We start from the raw sequence: 11,875 nt of genomic DNA, 5'->3' as shown, positions 1-11,875 counted from the left end.
AAAAGAATACCCCCTGGGGCCCCGAACATGGGCGGCGCCTGGGAGAGATTAGTGAGATCTGTGAAGGCGGCATTACGAGTCACCTTAACAGAAAAGACGCCCCCAGATGAAGTGTTGCATACGCTGTTGCTGGAAGCAGAACATGTCATAAATACGAGACCGTTAACACCAGTAAATCCTGATCTAAACGAGGAATCACTGACCCCAAATCACTTCCTAATTGGGAGGTCAAGCGGGATGATACCTTTCGGCTCGTATAAAGACTACACAGCAGACAGTCGCTCGTGGAAAGCTGCGCAAAAGTTGGCCGAAGCGTTCTGGGCTCGATGGGTAGCAGAGTACAAACCCCAATTGATGCCTCGGCTCGGCAACCCGCAGCACAGCAACCTCAACCCCGGAGACATCGTTATAATATGTGATAGAACGATGCCCCGTGGAATATGGCCTAGGGGTGAAATAATAAAGACTTTCCCAGGTCCAGACGGGCGGGTTAGAGTAGCAGAAGTCCGTACAGCCGCCGGACTAATTCGTCGCCCAGCCTCTCGTCTGATTCTCGTAAGCAGCCAGGAATAAAACGTTTCGGTGCTTGCGCACGAGGGGGAGACTGTAAATAATAGCTTAGTTTTATTCCCTCCTTTTGTTTACACTTAGATTTAAGATTTCATATTAGTAATTCCTATTGGAAAATGTTTATCTTGTGTCTCATTTTTATAATATTGCTGTCCCTTTCGCACGGGAATGTAGTGTGTTTCACACAATTGCTATTGCTGTATCTTTCTTGCATAGTTGCACTCGAACTATTGTTGTCTCTTTTTTACATGGCTTTGTTTTACATATTTTATTGTTTATTTATCTTATAAGAATGTTTGTTTACCATTATATTAGCTTATAAGAATCCCATTTGATGTCATATTATGTGTAAAATGTTATATTTCAATAAACGGACTGCATTCGTTCGACAACAACCGATAGAACCCCACGGGCTCTAACGGTACAAATTTCATATATAAACACGCACTTTCTCGGTGCATACACATTCACTTCCGACAAGCCAAGCAGATGCATGCGTAAGCCCTGCTCCACCACACTCCGCTCCAAGCAGCACCAAGTTCACTCCTGTGTTTCCTTCTCGTCTCCTGCACCTCCTTCTCCAGGAATCTTCCATCCGGCATCCTTCACCCTTCAAGATACAGTCCACTGCTCTACCACCCGGCGACCACGGCCCCGCCGAGTTTGTCGTGTCGCCAACAAGTATGTTTTCCGTGGTTTTGCCATTTCTCCCATGCCGTCACTCTTTATTAAGCGAAAATATACTTTTATTATAATTTACGTAGTCCGAAAATCACATCGCAATCAATTTAGCTTTATAGAAAAAATAGACACCACAATGTCAGCAAAGACAACAAAATAAACTTCACAGCGTGAACCCGATCGCACCCCGCCAGTAAAGCATAATATTTTGAAAAACTGACAGTTGACACAATATAACCTAAGTTTTACAAATTTTACCGCCAATTTCCCGAACCTCCTAGTACTTGAAAAATATTATTTAAAAAGTGTTAACGAATACAACTTGATAATATTATAATAAACACAACAATATTATACAAGTGAGATGTCACATTATTGGCAAGGACAACATAATATTTATGCTGCGCAGCGTGAATCCGCGCGCCCCGCCTTTGCTGCATATGTCAAAGTGACAGTTGACACATAACCTACAAATGTTACTGCCAAATTCCGATAGCCGCGCTTTTTAATATTGAATAAGGTCATGGTCAATCTTGGGGGTTCCGAAATCAATGCACTATCAGAGAAGTTGATACTTGATAATTGATATCTAAGGCGGATGGCGGACCTAAGCTACGTAATTAGCGTTATATCAAATCCAGCAGACAGAACACGACTTACTTTTACTTAACATAATCCGACCAAACTGTGACGTGGGAGAGCTATGCTTCGGCACGAATGGGCCGGCTCGACCGGAGAAATACCACGGGCTCACAAAAAACCGGCGTGAAACAGCGCTAGCGCTGTGTTTCGCCGAGTGAGTGAGTTTACCGGAGGCCCAATCCCCTACCTTTTCCCTTCCCTACCCTCTCCTATTTCCTTCCCTACCTTCGCCTATTCCCTTCCCCACCCACCCCTATAATTACCCTATTCCTTCTTAAAAAAAGACCGTCAACGCACCTGCAGCTCTTCTGATGCTGCTAGTGTCAGGTGACCCGTTTGATCGTTTGCCCCCTTATTTCAATAAGAAAAACGTGATTTCGTCATCTGCCTATGAGGCTATGACTGAATTTCTTCGATGGTATAGTTTAAGCTAGTGATCTCTGTCATTGATGTTATTTAAGTGACAGCTGTTCCACATCCACGATTATGACAATGTCACGCGTCAAAGCATCCTCGTAAACAGAGTAGACGGAATTATAGAGTATGCCGACTTAGAACTGATGTTGAAATTTTTTAATTTGACGTATTATGACGAAAATCGTCGCTAGGGTTGTTAAATTGTTACCTACGAATTTAAAACTATGACATATTCGCTGGACGTGTTCCTCTTTGGTCGTATTGTTGTTTGTGTTTTGGCACATGCGATTAAAATTGACAGAATCCAATTTTGAAATCTTTATTTTAAATATTTAAAAATAAATTATATCAGCCAGCGCAAGGCACATTCCGTTCATAATCCTAGTGAAACCCGACGAATTTGACAGATATTGAAACCTGTCCGTTTCTTTGCAGTCGAACTACTGGTAGTTATGTCTATTATACGTGGGAGAGCCATGCTTCGGCACGAATGGGCCGGCTCGACCGGATAAATACCACGTTCTCACAGAAAACCGGCGTGAAACAGCGCTTGCGCTGTGTTTCGCCGAGTGCGTGAGTTTACCGGAGGCCCAATCCCCTAACACCTACCCTATTCCCTTCCCTACCCTCAACTATTCCCTTCCCTTCCCTTCCCTACCCTCCCGTATTACCCTATTCCCTCTTAAAAGGCCGGCAACGCACTTGCAGCTCTTCTGATGCTGCGAGTGTCCATGGGCGACGGAAGTTGCTTTCCATCAGGTGACCCGTTTGCTCGTTTGCCCCCTTATTTCATAAAAAAAAAAAAAAAAAAAAAAAAAACATGTTATGATTATTGATTATAGAGCAATTTACACCAGAAGCAGGTGTATTGAAAGTTATTATAAAGAGTCATCGAAACTAGTATTTAATAGCTTATGATCCTAGAACACATTAGCTTGATTATAGATCAATAAAGGATCACCAAAGTATAAGTTGGATGTTAGCAACAAAGGAGCATGAAACGCACGCTGTCTTTTTACTGTCTTACTAGCTGTTCCGGCAAACGTTTCGTTGCCATAAAAAGTATTTCGCCCGTATTATTTTATTGAAGTGGCTAAATAAGTATGTCACCATGGCGAAGTCCATCGCTATCCCGTCGCACAAACAATGGTCGCCGTCAGACTCGAGTTGTAATAATTTACTATTATTTATTCAACAGATGCACTTATCAATATAATAAGTACCCAGTAGCCGATTCTCAGACCCACTGAATATGCATATAAAATTTGGTTAAAATCAGTAAAGCCGTTTCGGAGGAGTACGGTGACTAACATTGTGACACTAGAATTTTATATGTAACAGTGTGTTATTGTAAACACCGTTATCCTTGAAACCATCTTGTATAAGATATTTTTTTAAGTGGGATAAATAATCGTGCTTCTTAGATCATCTATATATATATATAAAACTCAAAGGTGACTGACTGATTGACATAGTGATCTATCAACGCACAGCCCAAACCACTCGACGGATCGGGCTGAAATTTGGCATGCAGATAGATGTTATGACGTAGGTATCCGCTAAGAAAGGATTTTGATAAATTCCAACCCCAAGGGGTTCAAATAGGGGATGAAAGTTTGTATATAATAATACTTCTTAACGCGAGCGAAGCCGCGGGCAAAAGCTCGTATTATTATAAAGTCCTTAAATATCAGTATTTATTATGCTTGTATAATATTAGATATTATTATATGTCCTCTTTAATTAAGTAATTAAAACAAACCTTAGCGTTTTACACATAGAATAATAAATAATAACTTTGTAAACCATACATAGGGAAAGACAGCGGAAAGCAATTTTAGGTATGTAGTGATATCTAAAAAATACTAATTAAAAAAGTTAAAGAACAAAAAAACGTATGGAGTCGTACAGCTTAAAAATATTTTGTTATCGTAAGTGCAGAGTTAATTATGTCTCAATACGTTTTGCTCGTATCTGTATTTAATTGAAATGAAAATATCTGTAGATAAAACCCGGAGTTCTTTATGTCTTCTGGATAATTTACTCGAAGGTCGTTATATAAATACTCTTAATAAGACCTTTTTGTGAGTATTTTGTTTGGTACATTGTACAATGTACAAAGTTCTGGACGGTCGGCGATTTGCTCGTCAGATAAGAGCTTTCCTCACAAACTTAATTAAAGTATACAACAAATAAATCGACAACTATGTCCAAAAAAATTTTTATAGGTTTGGCTAATTCCTTTATCGCGTAGAGATCGCGAAAAACTGTCCAGAGTTCTTTCCAGTCTCAGATTTTTTTTCATACTTATGGGCTATGACCATGACAACAAAAAACACTTTGATATTTAAAAGCTTTTTTTTATGAAATAAGGGGACAAACGAGCAAACGGGTCACCTGATGGAAAGCAACTTCCGTCACCCATGGACACTCGCAGCATCAGAAGAGCTGCAGGTGCGTTGCCGTCCTTTTAAGAATAGGGTAATAGGGGAGGGTAGGGATGGGAAGGGAAGGGAATAGGGGAGGGTAGGAAAGGGAATAGGGTAGGGGATTGGGCCTCCGGTAAACTCACTCACTCGGCGAAACACAGCACAAGCGCTGTTTCACGCCGGTTTTCTGCGAGAACGTGGTATTTCGCCGGTCGAGCCGACCCATTCGTGCCGAAGCATGGCTCTCCCACGTATAGATATAGCTGAATAACTGAAAATCAAAATCGTCCTCTAATTGTGCAAGCCAGCCTTTGTTATTTGACAAGATCCGTTGCAACTCCGTTGCGTCAGAATTCGTTTATCGCGAGGAAACAGTATCTCCCATAGCAAACAGAAAAATCGGTTCAGTGGTTTGAGCGTGAAGAGGTAACAAACAGACACACTTTCGCATTACAATATTAGTATCGATATAGGTGCATCAAAATATCTTATTATTAATTTTAATACAGTTCTACGTACTGTCAATATATTATATCTGGAGATAAGGACACCCCATGGCTAACGATCTGTCTGACGCTTAGGGTCAGCGCAGACGGGACGGATCGCAGCGGAGAGGATTAACGCACTTGAAAATAAACTTTAAAATTATATTTTAACTAAAGTACGATAAGCGATTCCGGCGTATCCTCGACGACGCGTGAGCAGTTTTTGTGCATTCATGCACTTTAGTGTAATCATTTTAAAGATTATTTTCTAGTGGGTTAATAAAATCCCCTCCGCTGCGATCCGTTCTGTGTGCACTGACCTCTCGCGAATTTGTTCAATAAAACAAATGTAGTGTGAGTTTTGTCGCGCGCCGTGTTTTGTAATGGCCGGAATATATTAATGTTGGGCTGAGTGTGCACTGTGTTGCCGATAATAAATTTGAAAAAAAAAAATTATAGAGCTAGGGCTCACTGGCTAGGGTAGTAAGCCACATATATTACTTAATTGTTACTATGTCCTAGGCATGAGTGTTCGCTTAATCAATGTTTTAAACAATGCGAATTATAACGCCAAGCTTTCCAGGTTTTTAACAACAGGTAGTTGTTTCTACGTTAGCCAATAAAAAAAACGCTAGAGTAAGATGAACTCAGCTGTCAAAACAAACTTCACGAACTGGAAATTTTAAATATTTTTAATATGACGTTTAAGGTTTATAAAATTATTGGTTTATAAAAAGGCAAGCTAAGTGTGCAGTTGTGTACGACGCTTTGTGTCAATTACGATTTAGGACTCATTTTTCATTTCTTTTTTTTTTTTTGGGAAATGAATACATTGGTAAAACATTGAGATAATGGCAGTTCCGCAGGTGCTTAATTATTATATGTTATTGAATAATTTGCATTTCTCCTGTGTACACTAGACTTTAAGGATTGCTTACTATGAAATGGTTGTGTTAAGTTATAATAAAGTAAGGACACTTCATATTGTGCTTGAAACTTGAAAGCTATAAGTTTATTAATCTTTACAATTAATATATATTTATAATACACAACTAATAAAGGATATACATTATACCTACTCTGGGTTACAAATAATGTTTTTAGTTTACTCTAGTATTTATCTAAATTTATGTAACACACATGCAAAGACATACTAAAATAAATTATTCAAAACTCAATCGTATTCAAGTACGAAGAACATTTGACAGCAAAATCATTGTACAAGAAAAAGGGCATTGAGTAACTTTGTATGGACCTGTGGCGTCATTTTTTTTTCCAGTGGCCAGGGATTAAACCAATACTATTTGGTAGCACTACATTAGAGAAACATATATTAGTAATAAAAATTGTGCTAAGTAATATCGGAGCTGAGCTACGATTATTTTAGTATATTTATTTTTGCGCCTTATGTTCACAAAATCAATAGTAAATACGTTACTTCATGGAGCTATCCTTAACAAACAGTTATAGAAAGGGTATATTAATCTGTTGGATATATATTTCTCACTAGCTATTGCCCAAGACTTCGTCTGCGTCAAATATATGAATAACTTTTCATACATATTTTCACACTGGGTTTAACTCTCGTCCGACTAAAATATAGCCAGACTTGGGACTATATTTCACTAGACAGTGGATTTCAAAGGGCCGGATGCAATATTAAGCAATTATAATTTGTGTTGTGGGTAAAATGACTCTAGGGTATTGTTCCCATAATATTATTTCCACTATTTAGCGAATTTTGGCCATAATGCAGTATGAGTTATGACGCCGGACGCCACCTTTTGGCAGAAGTTTTAGTCTAGCTTTTAATCTATTTCCCGGCTCATACACGTGGAGCTGCAGGAATGTTTTATAGAATATTAACTATTTACTTACACAAAAAATATAAAAAAATCAAAATCCCTCTTTAAGAAATTCGAGAAAAAATGGATTTGCATTTTTTGCAAAAGAAAAATAAATAGTTAAAAAACTCATTAATTGACGGCGCGTAGTTACATGTTGGTTAAGTCATTCTTCTAAAATGTACGAATACTTAACTAAAAATAAAAATAAATGATGAAATGAATTGTACTTGTATCTATGTATATCTACAGGTTGTAACTAAACTAAGTGATAATACTTTAGTTAGAGTATATATTATGTGTCCCTTGTATAGAGTTCACAGTGAAAGAAGGAGCGCTGAAAGACATTTTTTTTGTGATTTGCATGGACAAGCGCCCTGGCGTAAAGAGTTTCCCCATACAAAAGTGAAAAAAAAATATGTTCTCTTTCAGTGCTACTACTTTTACACTAAACTCTATACACGAGACTCATACACAGTACACACCCTAAAGTATTATCACTTAGTTTTGTTATACCCTGTATACTAATATTATGAAACTAAAGTGTTTGTGTGTTTGAAAGTGCTAATCTCAGGAACTGCTTGTTCGATTTTTTTTTTAAAAATTGTCTTGGATAGCCCATATATCGAGGAAGGCTTTAAGCTAATAAAAAATGCCGTTTTTTTTATTTTCCTGAGTATTCATGGTATGATTGAATTTACTTTTAGTTAAAAATACAAACTTAAAATGCCTACTATCTCGGCTCCGATATAGTTTAGCTATATGTCCCCTATAATAAAGTTTACTCCCCTTGACATGTTCTTTCATAATATGCCAGTTTGGTGAGTGGCCGCGGAATTTGAAAATGACGCCAATATTACCCAAACCCCTTTATGTAACACACATGCAAAGACATCTATAATAAAATATGTTTATTTCAGGCTTCATCAACCCATAAAAATATTAGTAGATGTGTTAGTAACAATTCATGACTTAACCTATGTTAGTATTGTTAGTAACAATATTATAATGTTTATTTTAGGCCCAGTGCTACCTCCACCCAGTGCCTTTGAATAGGGCAATCTGGTTTACTTGCAATCATTTTTAGGATGCTGTTCCGAGAGCCGCGAACACGTTGCAGCAGGGAGACGGCTTTTTTGCGCATGATAGCGTGAAAGCCATCAGTACGGGCCGCAAACATCCCTGATGCGCTACAGCGCCAGGGCAGTCGCAACAGCATCCTAAAAGCGTTGTTATACTGAAAAATGAATCGCTGAATGTGTTGCTAAGCGCAAAACTCGAGAACGGTTGGACCGATTTCGCTAATTCTTTTTTTAAAATATTCCTTGAAGTACGAAGATGGTTCTTACGGAGAGAAAAGTTCTAAAAAAAAATAATTAAATTTCATGAAAAAGTCTGAAAACAACACTTTTCTATACTCCCATACAAAAGTTAAAGAATCGACTGTTAGGCGATACGAAGTTCGCCGGGTCAGCTAGTACTAAAATAAAATATTCAAAACTCAATCGTATTGTACGAAAAACATTTGACAGCAAAATCATAGTACAAGAAAAATTTATGCCAGTAATGTCTTTGTCTAAATGGCCCCAAATTCAAAAGTTTTGCCATGCTCTGAGCTCTATTACTATATTTATTAAATTATCGTTTATCACCTAACCCATACCCAACCAAAAGTGTTTTACTAAAAATATGACAAATATAATGGTCAATTTAATGTTGACCTGATAACCTTTAAATAGAAAAAAGATCAACATCATATTTATAAAACAAAACGTGCAAAGTCAAATCTAACCCATTTGCGCCAGACGGTATTACAGAAGTGTTTACAGAAATACAACTTCCTGATTCCGCTTTTAAAATGTCCGCCAATAATCAAAACGGCTAATACGGGCAGCACTGAGCGACTTTTAATTCTCACACCCCATTTGTCCTACACAATTATGAACAGGGAGATACGTAGAGTTTTTTTTTTAGATTCATACTCAATTTTTGTGGAAAGTATGATAATAGGTATGTCCACACTATGCACTTTCATCTTCCATTTTCGTCATCTTCTTTCATTCAACTTTCGTTTTGGCGCATTCAATAATAATTGTCCACTCGTGTCAATGCGTCCACGAACGCAACGCCAACATTGTCATTTTTGTTCAGTTGCAGTGTCTGTCAGTTTATTGTACATGTGCGACGAGAACATTTTACTGGGAGGAATATGTGCGACTTATTTGGACATAATAAAATCCAGAAAAAAAGAACAAAGCGGAAGTTTTGGATACGGTCAGAGCGCATGCGTCGCGGGCATGCCTCACGTGCGCTGTTGACTGCGCTGTAACGCATGCCCTTGATGAACAAAAAAGGGCACAGTGTGGACATAGCTAATATTGGTTTGTAAACAGCAAAAACCGCCCTCTAGTATAAAAATATCTAGCAATCGAATACTAACTAAAACTTTTCCATAGCTTAAAATACTCATGTGCGAAAATCAACGCTAAACTTAAAACACAATATTAAGCTTCACACAAGACTTCAGGAGACGCCGTAATTTTACCTAAGAAAACACAAAGTGACAAATTGACAATGATGATTTGTTATTATTTATTCTTCCGCATTTTTCTTCTGTTTAATCCATCAAGCCCCATAACACAATAGATATCATTCTGTCTACTCTGCCTATAAGCTCGACGGTGAGCGATACACAATAGAATAACAATAGATTTCCAAGAATCCACGATCGAAGGATTAAGCTGGTCGTGCTAGATGCTGTTTTTACAAGCGTATCACCATTCACCACTTAGCATTGACGTGTCAAAAAAAATACCTAAATTCTGAAAGTAACCTACGAAAATATTAAAAAAACATCCATTTTGTGGCACCAAATTCCAAAAAAAAAAACACAAAAAAATTATAGCTACTCCACTCCACGCGTCTTCTAATCTCATTGTTTTTCTAATTCTGTCGTCGGTCCGGCGCCCTTTATTCTCTCAATCGCCCTGCATCCCTTTAGAGTTTAGCACATTTCTTTTATTCCCTTTTTCCCCCCTCTCCCCTCTCCAAGGAATGTCGCCAAGCAATTATGACTGAGTTAATTTATATTCTTAGGGGACGGAGTTACCTGAAAAATGTCGCAAAATAACTCACGTTAAATAATTGCGTTATTGTTTTATGAAGCTTATGTTTTTATTGGTGACATAGGCTTTAAGCACAGTATATTTAATATACAGTAGATAAACTTCATCACTCAAATTGATCGCACGCACACATAAGCGAATTTAGATTGTAGAGCAATGGAGTACAATGCGTGCGCGAAATATCAAAATGTTAACGTCGAAGGGTCAATTCAGACCACAACGCGACGCGTAGATGCATTTCTAAATTTGTATTGAATTGACAGACTTCAATTGCGTAAGACGTCTTGCAAATCTGTCAAATCCATACTAATTTAGAAAATATGCATCTACGCGTCGCGTTGCTACTTGAATTGCCCCTTATACTAAACGTTTAACCAATCAGAACGAATGTGACGTTGCATTGGTGTCACATTTACTAGAATAAAAAGTTTCAGAGTTATGGGAAATAATTTGAGAAAGATAGAAATACAATTATTGTACTTATTATCTCATTGAAAATATAGAGCCATACTGGCAAATGTTTTTCAAGAATTAGATTATCTAAGAACATGGCAGAGTTACACTACTGCCTAATATATGTACAGTGCTGTAACGATTAATGAGTAATAAGTTATTTCGCACGGTGTAGGCTGCGCAGGCGCTTTTATTTATAGCTTTTATGTAGACTGTCTCTACTTATTATCTTATGTTTATTTATTGCGGTAAAGTAAGTATAGAGTTACAAGGGTGTTTTGGCACGTGGATGACATTGTCATGAGTATAGACGCAAAACTGTCTACCAAATTTAAAGGTAAGTTCTGAAATATACGCCAGTGCATTGACGTGTATGCACTATGCAGTATGCAGTAGTGATGCAACGGATCTCTGTTTCTGTTTCCGCAAGTGCGGAAGTTCCGCGCGATTTAGAACATCCGTTTCTACTTCTGTTTCCGCAACTTTACGGAGATTTAAAGGGAAGTTTACAACCGACGGCTATATATACAATGTGTCCCGACACCGGTGTCCGATTCTTTAATGTCATGATCTATGGCATATTTTATCGACAAATTGGCTCTCAAATTGTTTCTCTCTCTCACGGTTGTAAAATGGCAGCCATTTTAGTTTTTCCCAGGCTTTCACACTAATCTGACCGAAGACTGAAAGTACTTCTCATGTAAACATCCTATAAAGATAAAAAAGGTCTCAAATGAGACGTAATCCACAAGTTTAGCTATCAAATGATAGCTAAACTTGTGGATTACGCTTACACAGGCAATCTATACTAATATTATAAATGCGAAAGTATCTCTGTCTGTCTGTCTGTCTGTCTGTCTGTCTGTCTGTCTCGCTTTCACGCCAAAACTACCGAACCGATTGTAATGAAATTTTGTATACAGATAGTCTAAAGCCTGAGAAAGGACATAGGCTACTTTTTTACTGGAAAAAAAGGTTGTAAGGGGGTGAAAATACGAAAATTTGTTCAAATTAAGTTAGTTCCAAAAATTCATACTAGATGGCGCCGTGCGTCTTTTACATCGCGCTAACGCTTGACTAACATCTTTCTATAAGAGGTGGTATCATCATACCTTCGAGTTCCGATTTTTTTTCGATTGTTATTTCTTTTCTACGTTATTTAATAAGTCAGTACTTAATATTATAATATACATTATACAGTGACGTAACCTTAAACCTATCAATGATAA

Source organism: Aricia agestis, chromosome 18 (genome assembly GCF_905147365.1).
Source record: "Aricia agestis chromosome 18, ilAriAges1.1, whole genome shotgun sequence".
Taxonomy (NCBI): domain Eukaryota; kingdom Metazoa; phylum Arthropoda; class Insecta; order Lepidoptera; family Lycaenidae; genus Aricia; species Aricia agestis.
This window is presented reverse-complemented; position numbering follows the sequence as displayed.